The following is a 16,826-nucleotide window of genomic DNA, read 5'->3' on the forward strand; positions in this document are numbered from 1 at the left end:
GAACACAGACACAAAAACCTCAACAAAGTACTATCAAAGAGAATCCAACAACAGATTAAAAGAATCATACACCATGATAAAGTGGGATTTACTCCAGGAATGTAAGACTTTTTCAATACAAGCAAATCAATCAATGTGATACATCATTTTAACAAATTAAAACCATATAATCATCTCAATAGATTCAGAAAAAGCTTTGACAAAATTTAAGACCAATTTATGACAAAAACTTTCCAGAAGATGGGCAGAGAGGGAACTTACCTCAACATAATAAAGGCCATGTATCACTAATTCATAGCAAACATAATTCTCAATAGTGAAAACCTGAAAGCATTCCATCTAAGATCAGTACCAGGACAAGGATGTCCCCTCTTATCATTATTATTCAATGTAGTATTTGAAGTCCTAGCCATGACAATCAGAGAAGAAAAAGAAAAAAAAAAAAAAAAGGAATGCAAAGTCGAAAAGAAGTAAAACCATTACTGTCTGCAGATGACACAATCCTATGCATAGAAATTCCTAAAGACACCACCAGACAACTCCTAAAGCTAATCAATGAATCTGGTAAAGCTATGGGATACAAATTAATGCATGGAAATCTCCTGCATTCCTATACACTAAAAACTAAAGTGCAGAAAGAGAAATTGACTACATGACTCAAAGAAATCTACAGATTCAATGCAATCCCTATCAAACTACAAATGGCATTCTTCATAGCATTGAATTTTACAAAGAATTTTACAATTTGTGTAGAAAAACAAGACCCCAAATAGCCAAAGCAATTTTGTGAAAGAAAAACAGCTGAAGGAATCAAGCTCCCCAATTTCAGGTGATAATGCAAAGCTACAGTAATAATGACAGTGTGGTACTGGCACAGAAATAGTAATATAGATCAATGGTACAGGACAGAAAGTCCAGAGAAAAACCCAGGCATCTATGGTCAACTATCTATAACAAAGGAGGAAATAACATGAAATGGAGAAAAGACATCCTCTTTCCATTAAGTGGCACTGGGAAAACTAGACAGCTGCATGTTAAAGAATGAAATTAGAACACTATCTAACATGATACACAACAATAAACTCAAATTGAGTTAAAGATATAAGTGTTAAAGACCAGATAGTATAAAACATTATAGAGGAAAAGATAGGAAAAACACTCTTTGACATAAATTGTAGCAAGATCTCTTTTGACCACCTCCTAAAATAATGAAAATAAAAACAAAGAAATGAGATCCAATTATAAATAAAGGCTTTTGCACAGCAAAGGAAACCATAAACAAGATGAAAAGACAATGCTCAGAAGGGGGAAAATATTTCCAAATAAAAAATGGACAAAATACAGAAGCAGTTCATGAAGCTCAATATCAAAAAAACAAACAATCCAATCTAAAAATGGGCAGAAGACAGGAAATAAATAGACATTACTAAATAGTCATTATTGCAAAGAAGGGATACAGATGATGAAGAGGCACAAAAAAAGATGCTTATCATCACTAATTATTAGAGAAATGTTAAACCTACAATAAGGTATCATCTCTCACCTGTCAGAATATCCACCATTAAAAAATCCACAAATAGTAAATGCTGGAAATGGTATAGAGAAAAGGAAACACTCTTGCACTGTTGGTGGGAACATAAACTGATACAGCCACTATGGAAAAGTGTATGAAGATTCTTTTGAAAACCAGGAATAAAACTACCATATGACCCAGCATTTCCACTAGTGGGCATATACCTGAGAGAACCATAACTCAAAAAGACACAGGTACCCCCAGTGTTCAAGGAGGCAATATTTACAATAGCCAGGATGGAAATAAGTGAGTGTCCAACAGATTAGCAGATAAAGAAGATGTGGTACATATATACAATGGAATATTTTCAGCCATGAAAGGGAACGAAATTGAGTCATCCGTACACATGTGGGCAGATTTGGAGTCCTTCTTGTAGAGTGAAGTAGGTCAGAAAAAGAAAAACAAATATTAACCCAGGTACATGGAATCTAAAAAAATGGTACCAATGAACCTAGTTGCAGGGCAGGGAGAGAAGATGCAGACACTGAGAACCAACATGTGGACACAGGAGGGGAAGAGGAAGGTGGGATGAATTGGAAGATTAGGTTTGACATAAATACATTACCACCTGTAAAATAGATAGCTAATGGGAATCTGCTGTATAGCACAGGGAGCTCAGCTCAGTGCTCTGTGATGACATAAATGGATTGGATAGGGGGAGGGAGATCCAAGTAGAAGAAGATATATGTATACATATAACTGGTTCACTTCTTGTATAGCAGAAACTAACAAAAAATTGTAACAGAATTACACATCAATTTTAAAAAAAGCTAAGTTATCAAAATGGAGGATTGCATAATGATAAGGAGGTGGAGTCAGAAGATATAACAATCCTAAAGAGTATGGTTCAGAAAACAGCTCATCAAAACAAGAGGAAAAAACTGATAAAAATTAGCTTGAAAGTTCAACAGAATTCCATTTGCACTTAATGGATTCATCAGTCAAAATAAGCACACAGTTGAACTGAGCACCACTATCAATCAATGGGACTTAATCAACATTTATACAATATTTTATTCTATGACATTAAAACACACATTATTTAGCTCAGACAAAGTCTGACTGAGATAGACAACATTGTGGGTAACAATGCACAATTTAAAGTTCACAGAAGAAATCCTTCAAAGCAGGATCCCACTGAGTAGCCTAGCTGAAACAGTAGTCTGTCCCGTAAGTGATTAGTATCAAGGACTGTTTTCTTGTGTGAGTCTTCTTATGTCCAAAGTGGGCTGAAATCTGGTTCAGACATTAACCATTCACAGTAAACATTAAGGATGTCTCTGAGTTTTGTTGATGGATGGTTGATTTCTCATAGACAAAATTTCCTGTTTTATTATATTCACTGAGCTTCCTCTGAGTTCTCTGATGCTGCACTACTGGTCAGTTTCCACCAACCCCACCCCACCCCCTTTCTAATACATTTGTACAGTTACTCTGACAGTTCGTAAGATCTGACTTTTAGCTAAAAGCTTTCCCATGATAATGGGGTTTCTCCCCTATGTGACTTCTCTGATGTATTCCTAGGCCTGGAAGGCTGCATCAGGTTTTCTAAAGCTTATTAAATTCATAGCAGGTCTCTTATATGTGGAGTGATATACTCTGAAGATTAGTTTATAAGAGAAAACTTACCAACATTCAGTACCCATTAACTTTTACCAAGTGTGAGTTCTCTGAAAACATTATAGGACTGGCATCTGTCTACAATCTTTCTCACAATCAATACATTCATAGGATGTCTCCCCTGTGAATTCACTGATGAAGGGTTAGATGAAAATTTCCACAGGATTTCCCACACTTATTAATTACACTCCTATGGTTTCTGTCTTGTGTGAATTTTCTGATGCCTAGTGAGGTGGCACTTCTGAGAGAGACATTTCCCACACTTACTTCATAGGTTTTCTCCCCAGTATGAGTTCTCTGATGCATTTTTAGGAACGATTTCAAGGCAAAGGCTTTTCCACATTTACTGCACTCAAAGGTTTTTTCCCGGGTGTGAATTATCTGATGAACAGTGGGGTAACTTTTTGTACTGAAGGATTTTCCACATTTATTACACTCATAGGGTTTCCCCCCTCTGTGACTTCTCTGATGAATAGTGAACTAACTTTTTGTACTGAATGATTTCCCACATTTATCACACTCATAGGCTTTCTCCCATGTGTGAGTTCTCTGATGATCAGTGAGGTAATGTTTTCTACTGAAGGATTTCCCACATTTATCACACTCAGGCTTTCTCCCCTGTGTGAGTTCTCTCATGAATAGTGAGCTGTTCTCTATTGAAGGATTTTCCACATTTATTACACTCATGGGGTTTCTCCCCTGTGTGATTTCTCTGGTGAACAATAAGGTAACTTTTTCCATAGAAGGATTTTCCACATATATTACACGGATATGCTTTCTCCCCTCTGTGAATTCTCTGATGCACAATGAGGTATGCTTTGCTAGAGATAGATTTCCCAGACTCACAACATTCATAGTGTTTCTTCCCTGTGTGAATTTTCTTATGTTGCTTGAGGTATGACTTGCAGGTAAAAGCTTTCTTATGTTCATTACATGCAGAAGGTTTCTGCCCACTATGAGTTGTATGATGGTCAATGAGGTTTGACTTCCTAGAGAAGGATTTTCCACATTCTCACATCCATAGTTTCACACTTATTTGAGCTTTCTGATGCACACTAAAGGTATTCTGAGAAGATAAGGTTTACTGAAATATTGTACCATTGCAGAAGCTCCTCTTTGTGTCAAGTTTCTGGGATATGGTAAGGGCTGCATGAGAGTTTAAGTGACTTGTAATTTCAAAGGTCTTGATTCCTGAGTGACTGCTCTGATGTTCTCTGCAGTGTGATTTCTGGCTGAAAGTTTTCTCACCTGTGTCTGTAGTTTGATGTTGAGTGAAGTCTTGCTGCAAAAGTTTTCCTTCATTTGCCAGGCTTTTCTTTAAGAGGTTATCAAGTCTACATTCTTATGAAAGGGAAAAAAATGGTTAATGAAGATTACAACACATTTCTGTTTCAGGATGCAGCCTTTATATGTGTCTTATATTTTATTTGACCGTTTGGTTTTTAGTCACCAAATCTTACCAAAATAAACAAATTCCAAATATGTTCCTATACTCCTTGAGAAACAAAGACACCAAAATTATGATTATCACTATAAACCTGAATTTTAAAAATAACAGAAAATTAATAAATAGATACTAGAGAACTCTAAAAAGTGGTTCACTAAGAAACATGAAAATTAGAGTTTGGGATGACCGACTCTCAGCAGTAGGTACAATTGCAAGAGAAATCTGTCAGTAATGGTTTTCAACACTATATCAAAGAAGGAATTGGACTGTGGAATAAAATCAATGTCTAGATCCTTATACATTCAACTAGAGATCACAGTGGTAGGATACTGAGTAGTCAATAACCTTCAGCTGGAGTTTCCTCATTTCAACTCCACATATAAACACTAAAACAAATTCATACTTGCACTGATTTTTCTCCTGATTAAAGAAGCAATTCTATAGTTCAAACCCTCCTGAAGAAATTCACAGGTATATAAATGTACAGAAGTTAAAAATTAATGAGACATAAAATAACACACTGACCTGGAACGAATCCATTTCTACATGCTGGCTCTGATGCCTTAGTTTATTACATCAGGGTTGTTCAACAACACTGTTGAACATCAAATCATAAGTTTTCCCTTTCATTATGATTATTCACTCTCCTGAGCCTAGTCTTTTTTATTTTTTAATTTTATTATTATTATTATTATTATTTTTTGCCATACAACATCCAGTGTGAGGTCTTACTTCTCTGACCAGGGATGGAATCCATGAACCCTGCAGTGGAACTAACGACTGGAACGTCCAGGGAAGTCACCCTGAAACTTGTCTCAACCAGGACTAAGCTCCATGTAAGTATCCCATGCACTGCTGAACATATAGTAACAGTTTCTATTAACTGAGATTATTTAATCTCATGCTTCACCCTATTTCCAAAAGTCTACTTTTATTAATTTCTCATGTTTCTTTTATGTTTGACTGCTCTTGCCCAGGATATTTCACTTCCCATGTAACATGCCAGACCTACGCCCAAACCTAAGATGGCAGTGAGCACGCCACTCTAAATACAACAGATAAAAGGGTCAAGTGGCAGCATTCTGAAAAGCAAACTTTTTAAAAATCTGCCTTTAGGCACATTGGATATTCAGGTTCAGTTCAGTTCAGTCGCTTAGTCGTGTCCAACTCTTTGTGACCCCATGAATCACAGCACGCCAGGCCTCCCTGTCCATCACCAACTCCCAGAGTTCACTCAAACTCATGTCCATCGAGTCGGTGATGCCATCCAGACATCTCATCCTCTGTCGTTCCCTTCTCCTCCTGCCCCCAATCCCTCCCAGCATCAGGGTCTTTTCCAATGAGTCAACTCTTCACATGAGGTGGCCAAAGAGTATTGGAGTTTCAGCTTGCAATGTACATCCAGGGCTGATGTCCTTTAGGATGGACTGGTTGGATCTCCTCACAGTCCAAGGTACTTTAAAGAGTCTTCTCCAACACCACAGTTCAAAGGCATCAATTCTTCAGTGCTCAGCTTTCTTCACAGTCCAGCTCTCACATCCATACATGGCCACTGGAAAAGGATATTCAGGTTACTATTTCATAACTCTGTGATATTTTTCTATTCTAGTCTGGCCAGGCCATACATCTCCCATTCTGTCTCTTAGTTGTTCAGTCGTGTCTGACTCTTTGTGACCCATGGACTGTAGCCACCAAGTTCCTCTGTCTTCCTTAACTACAATAATACTTATCATTTTCAGTAAGTATCTTCTACCCACATTCTTTCTCTAAGTAACTTTACATCACACTTTTGAAATTAAAGATTAATCTAGATATCTTTGAGGCCATGCTATTTTCAAAAGTTCACCAAGAATATACATTCTAGAGTTTCCCAACACTAATTTACACTTTCACAATACTTCGTATGTCACTTATCTTAACAATGAATACATGAAAAGCACACACATTTTAAAGTAAGTTAATATCACTTAAATCAGGATGCATCTTAAAATTGATGGCACATTCAGTTTTTAGCAATCCCTAAAACAATGATTTCTCTTTTAACTGATACCATTTCACATCCTAGAAAATATATTGCATGCAGCTTTGAACTCCTAAATCTGGAACAGAACTCTCATTCTGTGATTATTTTTGCACCCCTCTGTGATATAAAATTAATTACAAGTCCTTAAAAAACAAAAACTAACCTCGGTTTCATTGGCTCAGATTCAATGCAAATATACATGTTTCATAAGTGAAAGAAATTTGACTGATGCATCAATAAATATGAAATACCACACTCAAACCCAACTCTATATTCAATCCAATGTAATAATACATTACCAGTTATACACAATATTCCAGAAGAGGCAGGAATCAAGTATGGAATAATCTTTTTTGTTGCAGCATGGGCGGGTGCAACGGCACACAAGCACAGGTGGCTGCAACGGAGCACAAGCATGGCTGAGAGGAGCTACCCCACGTCCAAGGTTAGAGGCAGAAGCCAGGAGGAGCCCATGCCAGAGGGGTGGCGGCCAAGAGGAGCTACCCCACGTCCGAGGTCAGGGGCAGCGGCCGAGAAGAGCTACCCACCACCCGAGGTCAGGGGCGGCAGCCGAGAGTGCCAGACTGCGACAGTGCAGGAGCAGCCGAGAGGAGCTACCCCATGTCCAAGGTCAGGGGCGGCAGCCGGGAGGAGCTACCCCATGCCCGAGGAGTGGTGGCTGCATGGGCACAGGAGGGCCTAGAGGAGCTACTCCATGTTCAAGGTCAGGAGGGGCAGTGGTGAGGAGATACCCCTCGTCCAAGGTAAGGAGCAGCGGCTGTACTTTGCTCAAGCAGCCGTGAGGAGATACCCCAAGTCCAAGGTAAAAGAAACCCAAGTAAGACGGTAGATGTTGCAAGAGGGCATCAGAGGGCAGACACAGAGAAACCATAATCACAGAAAACTAGTCAATCTAATCACACTAGTACCATACTTGTCTAACTCAATGAAACTAAGCCATGCCCTGTGCGGCCACCCAAGACGAGCAAGTCATGATGGACAGGTCTGACAGAATGTGGTCCACTGGAGAAGGGAATGGCAAACCACTTCAGTATTCTTGCCTTGAGAACCCCATGAGCAGTATGAAAAGGCAAAATGATAGGACAATGAAAGAGGAACTCCCCAGGTCAGTAGGTGCCCAATATGCTACTGGAGATCAGTGGAGAAATAACTCCAAAAAGAATGAAGGGATGGAGCCAAAGCAAAAACAATACCCAGTTATAGATGTGACTGGTGATAGAAGCAAGGTCTGATGCTGCAAAGAGCAATATTGCATAGGAACCTGGAATATCAGGTCCATTAATCAAGGCAAATTGGAAGTGGTCAAACAGGAGATGGCAAGAGTGAACGTCGACCTTCTAGGAATCAGCGAACTAAAATGGACTGGAATGGGTGAATTTAACTCAGATGACCATTATATCTACTGCTGCGGGCAGGAATCCCTTAGAAGAAATGGAGTAGCCATCATGGTCAACAAAGGAGTCCGAAATGCAGTACTTGGATGCAATCTCAAAAACGATAGAATGATCTCTGTTTGTTTCCAAGGCAAACCATTCAATATCAGGGTAATCCAAGTTTATGACCCAACCAGTAATGCTGAAGAAGCTGAAGTTGAACAGTTCTATGAAGACCTACAAGACCTTTTAGAACTAACACCCAAAAAAGATGGTCTTTTTATTATAGGGGACTGGAATGCAAAAGTAGGAAGTCAAGAAACACCTGGGGTAACAGGCAAATTTGGCCTTGGAATATGGAATGAAGCAGGGCAAAGGCTAATAGAACTTTGCCAAGAGAATGTACTGGTCATAGCAAACACCCTCTTCCAAGAACACAAGTGAAGACTCTACCAGATGGTGATGGTTGGACATCACCAGATGGTCAACACCGAAATCACACTGATTGTATTCTTTGCAGCCAAAGATGGAGAAGCTCCATACAGTCAGCAAAAAAAAGACCAGGAGCTGATTGTGGCTCAGATCATGAACTGCTTATTGCCAAATTCAGACTTAAATTGATGAAAGCAGGGAAAACCACTATTCAGTTCAGTTCAATTCAGTTCAGTCGCTCAGTCATGTATGACTCTTTGTGACCACATGAATCACAGCATGCCAGGCCTCCCTGTCCATCACCAATTCCCTGAGTTCACCTAGACACACGTCCATCAAGTCAGTGATGCCATCCAGCCATCTCATCCTCTGTCGTCCCCTCTCCTCCTGCCCCCAATCCCTCCCAGCATCAGAGTCTTTTCCAGTGAGTCAACTCTTCGCATGAGGTGGCCTAGGTACTGGAGTTTCAGCTTTAGCATCATTCCTTCCAAAGAAATCCCAGGGCTGATCTCCTTCAGGATGGACTGGTTGGATCTCCTTGCAGTCCAAGGGACTCTCAAGAGTCTTCTCCAATACCACAGTTCAAAACCATCAATTCTTCGGTGCTCAGCTTTCTTCACAGTCCAACTCTTGCATCCATACATGACCACTGGAGAAACCATAGCCTTGACTAGACAGACCTTTGTTGGCAAAGTAATGTCTGTGCTTTTGAATATGCTATCTAGGTTGGTAATAACTTTCTTTCCAAGGAGTAAGCATCTTTTAATTTCATGGCTGCAGTCACCATCTGCAGTGATTTTGGAGCCCCAAAAAATAAAGTCTGACACTGTTTCCCCATCTATTTCCCATGAAGTGATGGGACCAGATGCCATGATCTTCGTTTTCTGAATGTTGAGCTTTAAGGCAATTTTTTCACTCTCCACTTTCACTTTCATCAAGAGGCTTTTTAGTTCCTCTTCACTTTCTGCTATAAGGGTGGTGTTATCTGCATCTCTGAGGTTATTGATATTTATCCTGGCGATCTTGATTCCAGCTTGTGCTTCTTCCAGCCCAGCATTTCTCATGATGTACTCTGCATATAAGTTAAATAAACAGGGTGGCCATTCAGGTATGACCTAAATCAAATCCCTTATGTATACAAAGGAAGTGAGAAATAGATTTAAGGGGCTAGATCTGATAGATAGAGTGCCTGATGAACTATGGAATGAGGTTTGTGACATTGTACAGGAGACAGGGATCAAGACCATCCCCATGGAAAAGAAATACAAAAAAGCAAAATGGCTGTCTGGGGAGTCCTTACAAATAGCTGTGAAAAGAAGAGAAGCGAAAAGCAAAAGAGAAAAGGAAAGATATAAGCATCTGAATGCAGAGTTCCAAAGAATAGCAAGGAGAGATAAGAAAGCCTTCCTCAGCAATCAATGCAAAGAAGTAGTAGAGGAAAACAACAGAATGGGAAAGACTAGAGATCTCTTCAAGAAAATTAGAGATACCAAGCGAACATTTCATGCAAAGATGGGCTCAATAAAGGACAGATATGGTAGGAACCTAACAGAAGCAGAAGATATTAAGAAGAGGTGGCAAGAATACACAGAAGAACTGTACAAAAAAGATCTTCACGACCCAGATAATCATAATGGTGTGATCACTCACCTAGAGCCAGACATCCTGGAATGTGAAGTCAAGTGGGACTTAGAAAGCATCACTACGAACAAAGCTAGTGGAGGTGATGGAATTCCAGTTGAGCTATTTCAAATCCTGAAAGATGATGCTGTGAAAGTGCTGCACTCAATATGCCAGCAAATATGGAAAACTCAGCAGTGGCCACAGGACTGGAAAAGGTCAGTTTTCATTCCAATCCCAAATAAAGTCAATGCCAAAGAATGCCCAACCTACAGCACAATTGCACTCATCTCACACACTAGTAAAGTAATGCTCAAAATTCTCAGCGATACATGAACTGTGAACTTCCAGATGTTCAAGGTGGTTTTAAAAAAGGCAGAGGAACCAGAGACCAAATTGCCAACATCCACTGGGTCATTGAAAAAGCAAGAGCTCCAGAAAAACACCTATGTCTGCTTTATTGACTATGCCAAAGCCTTTAACTGTGTGGATCACAATAAACTGTGGAGAATTCTGAAAGAGATGGGAATACCAGACCACCTGACCTACCTCTTGAGAAACCTGTATGCAGGTCAGGAAGCAACCGTGAAAACTGGACATGGAACAACAGACTGGTTCTAAATAGGAAAAGGAGTACGTCAAGGCTGTATACTGTCACCCTGCTTATTTAACTTATATGCACAGTACATCATAAGAAATGCTGGGCTGGAAGAAGCACAAGCTGGAATCAACATCGCTGGGAGAAATAACAATAACCTCAGATATGCAGATGATACCACCCTTATGGCAGAAAGTGAAGAGGAACTAAAAAGCCTCTTGATGAAAGTGAAAGAGGAGAGTGAAAAAGTTCCCTTAAAGCTCAACATTCAGAAAACAAAGATCATGGCATCTGGTCCCATCACTTCATGGGAAATAGATGGGGAAACAGTGGAAACAGTGTCAGACTTTATTTTTTGGGGCTCCAAAATCACTGTAGATGGTGACTGCAGCCATGAAATTAAAAGACACTTACTCCTTGGAAGAAAAGTTATGACCAAAAGTTATTGAAAAGCAGAGACATTATTTTGCCAACAAAGTCCGTCTAGTCAAGGCTATGTTTTTCCCAGTGGTCATGTATGGATGCGAGAGTTGGACTGTGAAGAAAGCTGAGTGCCAAAGAATTGATGCTTTTGAACTGTGGTGTTGGAGAAGACTCTTGAGAGTCCCTTGGACTGCAAGGAGATCCAACCCGTCCATTCTAAAGGAGATCAGCCCTGGGTGTTCTTTGGAAGGAATGATGCTAAAGCTGAAACTCCAGTACTTTGGCCACCTCATGCAAAGAGTTGACTCATTTGAAAAGACTCTGACCCTGCGAGGGATTGGGGGCAGGAGGAAAAGGGGACAACAGACGATGAGATGGCTGGATGGCATCACCAACTCGATGGACGTGAGTCTGAGTGAACTCCGGGAGTTGGTGATGGACAGGGAGGCCTGGCATACTGCAATTCATGGGGTCGCAAAGAGTCGGAGACGACTGAACTGAACTGAACTGATAATACATTATAGTTTACACAGAAACATTCATATATTTTGTGTATATGTGTTACTTTTAAAATTCAGGTATATAATGATAACCGTAATAATTTTGGTGTCATCGAAATTTTCCACTGTCCATAAAATTTTCCAATCAAGAATAATGGAGTGGGTTTCCATTTCTGATCCCAGGGTATTTTCCCAAACCAGAGATCAAACCCACATCTCTTGAGTCTCCTGCATTGGTAGGTGGACTCTTTACCACTGGGCCCTCTGGGAAGCCCATACCAGGTTTGCTGCTGCTAAGTCGATTCAGTCGTGTCCAACTCTGTGCGACCCCATAGACGGCAGCCCACCAGGCTCCCCTGACCCTGGGATTCTCCAGGCAAGAACACTGGAGTGGGTTGCCATTTCCTTCTCCAAGGCATGAAAGTAAAAAGTGAAAGTGAAGTCGCTCAGTCGTGTCCGACTGTTTCTAAACTTCAAGATTTAAGTCCCCACAAAGAACACTGTTTAACACTGTTTCACAATGGTCACCTCTAACTGAATCATTTTCAATCTTATTTCCCCAAGAGTTGTATTGACACCTCAGCTCATGAGTCTTGTTTATAGACTCCTCCTTTAATAAAAATGGATCTTTTCCTTGTTTCAACTTGACAATTACATCTAGCTTTGTAAAACAATAACAATAACCTATAAATGGGAAATAATTTAGGATTTAGTTCAGCTCCAAGTGCTTTAACATACGTGAATGAAGGAAGGAACTGTTACAGGAGTGCAGCATACTGACGGTGCTCGTTTGACCTTTCCTTTGGAGGGAAACTAAATATCATTTTTTTCTGGATCAAAAAAGAAACTGATCTCATTAAACTCCTGTATCATAATCAGTCTACATATACACAAGTTTAAATAAGACTCTGCAAACGAACTTCTATATCATGGCCTTGATAGTGTAAGAGGAATGGCAGACACCCTGCAACTGGAAACAGGTCAAAAAATAAAGAAAATAAAAAGACACAAAAAGGAATCAGTTAACAGAAAACATGAGGCAGAAGAATGAATAAGTGAGCTGAAAGACAGATTGGTAGAAATCACTGCTGCAGAATAAAGAATGACAAGAAACAAGGATAGGTAAAATAATTTTAAAAATTGGGAGGGAGGGTTCACAATTTGCAATTTCAATTACTCTGTTTACATCAAACCCTCCTGTTTCTCATTTATATTACTGTGTCTACTCACAAAATACTTCTGTATTTTCAATACTACCTCACTTCTGATTGCTGAATATGGATGTTTCAATTCAGTTCTGACAGTATCTGCAGATCCCATTGTCCAGGGGTTGAGTCCCACAAAATCACCTCCTCAAACTTTAGATGTCAATTACAAGTCTAGATTGCGACCTGTGACTCAGATCAACTGACTATAAATCAGAGGCCCCATATCCTCACCCTCTGATTTAATTTGCTAGAATCGAAGGCAATGACACCCCACTCCAGTACTCTTGCCTGGAAAATCCCATGGACGGAGGAGCCTAGTATGCTGCAGTCCATGGGGTCACTAAGAGTCAGAAACGACTGAGTCACTTCACTTTCACTTTTCACTTTTATGCACTGGAGAAGGAAATGGCAACCCACTCCAGTGTTCTTGCCTGGAGAATCCCAGGGACGGGGGAACCTGGTGGGCTGCCGTCTATGGGGTCACACAGAGTCGGACACGACTGAAGCGACTCAGTAGTAGTAGTAGCTCACAGAACTCCAAAGAACAGTTTCTTACCTTTAATACATTGCCAGTTTCATCACAAAGCACGCATCTCAGTAACAGTCAGATAAAAAAGCTGCATAGGGCAGACCTTCCAGGCCATCTAAGAGCCTCACCCTACCACCACCTCCAAATGTTCAGCATCAATGAAGAACTCTGTACCCAGAGTTCAGATATATTTATGGAGACCTCAACATGTAGGAATAATTGTTATTAGTAATTAAGTCAATCTAAAGCCTCCCCGCCCCCTCCCTGCCTAGAAGTCAAGAGTGTGGGACTAGAAGTCACAACCCTCTATGATTGGTATTCTTGGAACAAGCCTACATGCTCAGGTTTTCAAAGTCACCTCTTTAACATGAACTCAAGTGTGGTTGAAAAAGGTATGTTATGAATAACAAAAAGCGTTTGTTATAAATATTGTTTTGAATATTCTGTTATGGAAAACAAAATAATATCAATCTCTCTCTTATCATTTAAGAAACTGCAATCATTTTAGAACTTTGTACCAGAAACACAGATGAAGACTAAGTACTTATTATAAATCACAATATCATATGTTACTACTTCTTCTTACTCATCACAATATCATATTCTACTTTTTTTAAACCTTCAGTTTTCCAAATTTGTTTTAATTAACCATTTATTTTTGGTGTGCTGGGTTGTCATTGCTGTGCTCAGGGTTTCTCTAGTTACAGTACATGGGCTTCTCTTTGCAGTAGCTTCTCTTGTTACAGAGAGCACATGATCAAGTACAAGGGCTTCAATACTTGTGGCTCTTAGGCTCTAAAGTGTGGGCTCGGTAGCTGTGTCGGAAGGGATCTGTTGCTCAGAGGCAAGTGGAATCTTCCCACTGCAGGAATAGAACTCATGTCCCATACATTGCCAGGCGGATTCTTATCCACTGTACTACCAGGAAAGTCCTACCATACTATACTATTAAGGTAGTACTGATGTAAGAATAGACATGAAAATAGAGACCAAAAATGAGTAATAAATCTAAACATAGAAGAAAAAAAGTTGTAAAATATGAAGAAAAAACCATAGCAGTGGGAATTCCTGGGCAGGTGGCAGGGAGCGGGTGGTGGTCCAGTGGTTAACAATCCGCATGCCAATGCAGTCAATCCTGCCAATAATCCCATCTGGGAATATTCCACATGCCTCGGGCAACACAGCCTGAGTACCACAATTACTGAGTCTGCACATAAAAACTACTGAAGCCTGCATGCCCATGAGCAGGTATTCTCCAACAAGAGAAACCACCGCAATGAGAAGCCTGCACACAACAACTAGAGTAGCCTCTGCTCACTGCAACTAGAGAAAGCCCATGCGCAGCAAGAAAAACCCAGCGCAGCCAAAATTACATTTAAAAAAATGATTAATTTTTTGATTCTGAGTTAGAATTAGATTCTTAGATTTGACAAAAACAAATAAAACAGAAAACAGTTCGGCTGTATGGTATCAAAATAAGAAACTTTTGGGCTTCAAAGAGCTCCATGTAGAGAGTGAAAAGACAACTCACAGAATGGGAGAAAATATTTACAAAATATGTAATTGATAAAGAAACGTGTATCCAGAAATTTACTAAAAAAACTTATAAGTTAACAGTAAAAAAGGACAAATGACCCAATCTATAACTGGATAATTGATATGAACAGATATTTTTCCAAGGAACATATACGAACAGGCAGTAAGCAAGTAGCATATAAAAGATGCTCAAAGTCAGGGAGATACAACTCGTAACTATAATGAAACTCACTCATACCCATTAGGAGGGCTTTAAAAATAAAAGACAGAAAATAATAATCATTAAGGTATATGTGGGAAAATGGGAACTCTCATTCTTTGTCAGTGGGCTGCTAAAAACTTGCCACTGCTTTGGAATAGTGTTTTGGCACTTAAACAGTGTTGCTATAGCTCCCAGTGATTTCATTCAAAATATATACAAAGTAGAATGAAAAACTGTGAACACAAAAATGTTTCTACAACTGCTCATAGCAGCATTATTCACAACTGTCAAAGTGGAAACAACCAAAGCTCATTGAGTGGTAAACAAAATATGATATAACCATACAATCAAAGATTACTTAGCCAGAAATTGAAGTGGATGATCAGATCAGATCAGTCACTCAGTTGTGTCTGACTCTTTGTGACCCCATGAATCGCAGCACGTCAGGCCCCCTGTCCATCACCGGAGTTCACCCAGACTCACATCCATCGAGTCAGTGATGCCATCCAGCCATCTCATCCTCTGTCGTCCCCTTCTCCTCCTGCCCCCAATCCCTCCCAGCCTCAGAGTCTCTTCCAATGAGTCAACTCTTTGCATGAGGTGGCCAAAGTACTGGAGTTTCAGCTTTAGCATCTTTCCTTCCAAAGAAATCCCAGGGCTGATCTCCTTCAGAATGGACTGGTTGGATCTCCTTGCAGTCCAAGGGACTCTCGAGAGTCTTCTCCAACACCACAGTTCAAAAGCATCAATTCTTCGGCGCTCAGCCTTCTTCACAGTCCAACTCTCACATCCATACATGACCACAGGAAAAACCATAGCCTTGACTAGACGAACCTTTGTTGGCAAAGTAATGTCTGTGCTTTTGAATATGCTATGTAGGTTGGTCATAACTTTTCTTCCAAGGAGTAAGCGTCTTTTTCATGGCTGCAGAAGTGGATGATAGATACATATTATAACTCTGGTAAACTATAAAAAGATCATGCTTAGTGGAAGAAGCCACAAAAGGCTATATATTTTGTGATTCTATTGATGTGGAACCTCTAGAATAGTCAAATCTCTTAGAGACACAAAGTAAATTAGTAGTTCCTAGGGGCTGGAGAGCAGAAACAGAGAGTGACTACCAATGGGTACAGAGTTCCTCTTGGGGGTGATGAAAATATAATAAAAAAAAGTAGTGGTGATAGTCCCATATGTCTGTGAACATATTAAAAAGTATGTTTTTTTTTTGTATAAATTGAATTGTATAAACTAAAAGGATCAATTTTGGGTACATGAATTATACTGCAGTCAAGTTGTTATTTAAAAAAAAAAAAGTTCTGACAAAGAAAACTCCAGGTCCAGATTGCCTCCTTAGTGAATTCTAGTATGAATATTTAAGGAAAAAATGATCCTAATTTTATGGCACTAAGAATAGGAAGAAGAGAAATAGGTAACAGTGAGCAACTATTTAAGTCTTATGACTAATATCATACTTGGATGTCAATAATAAATTATTTCACATTAAGTCCCAGCCAAAGAAACAAGTTAAAAGAAATGAAGATTAGAAAAATATAAAAATATCTTTATTTACAAATGATATTATCTCATATATAAAAGTTTAAGGAGTCTTCAAAACAGCTAGGAGGAGTAACAAGTGAAATATCAAATAGAAACAACAAAAATGAACATAAATTATATTATCTATATAAATCCAGAAAACAATTGAAACTTGAAGTTTGAAA

The 16,826-nt window shown here is 39.5% G+C and overlaps 1 protein-coding gene across 1 annotated transcript in view; it reads right to left on the reverse strand.

The window, feature by feature from the left end:
* Positions 1-2,567: 2,567 nt before the first annotated feature.
* Positions 2,568-16,826, reverse strand: part of LOC139184411 (uncharacterized) — a 56,670-nt gene continuing 42,411 nt past the window's right edge. Inside the window, exon 5 of the mRNA XM_070794174.1 lies at positions 2,568-6,192. The gene's annotated coding sequence lies outside the window, so the exon portion shown is untranslated. The remainder of the gene's footprint in view (positions 6,193-16,826) is intronic.

The sequence above is a fragment of the Bos indicus genome, chromosome 8 (genome assembly GCF_029378745.1).
Source record: "Bos indicus isolate NIAB-ARS_2022 breed Sahiwal x Tharparkar chromosome 8, NIAB-ARS_B.indTharparkar_mat_pri_1.0, whole genome shotgun sequence".
Taxonomy (NCBI): Eukaryota; Metazoa; Chordata; class Mammalia; order Artiodactyla; family Bovidae; genus Bos; species Bos indicus.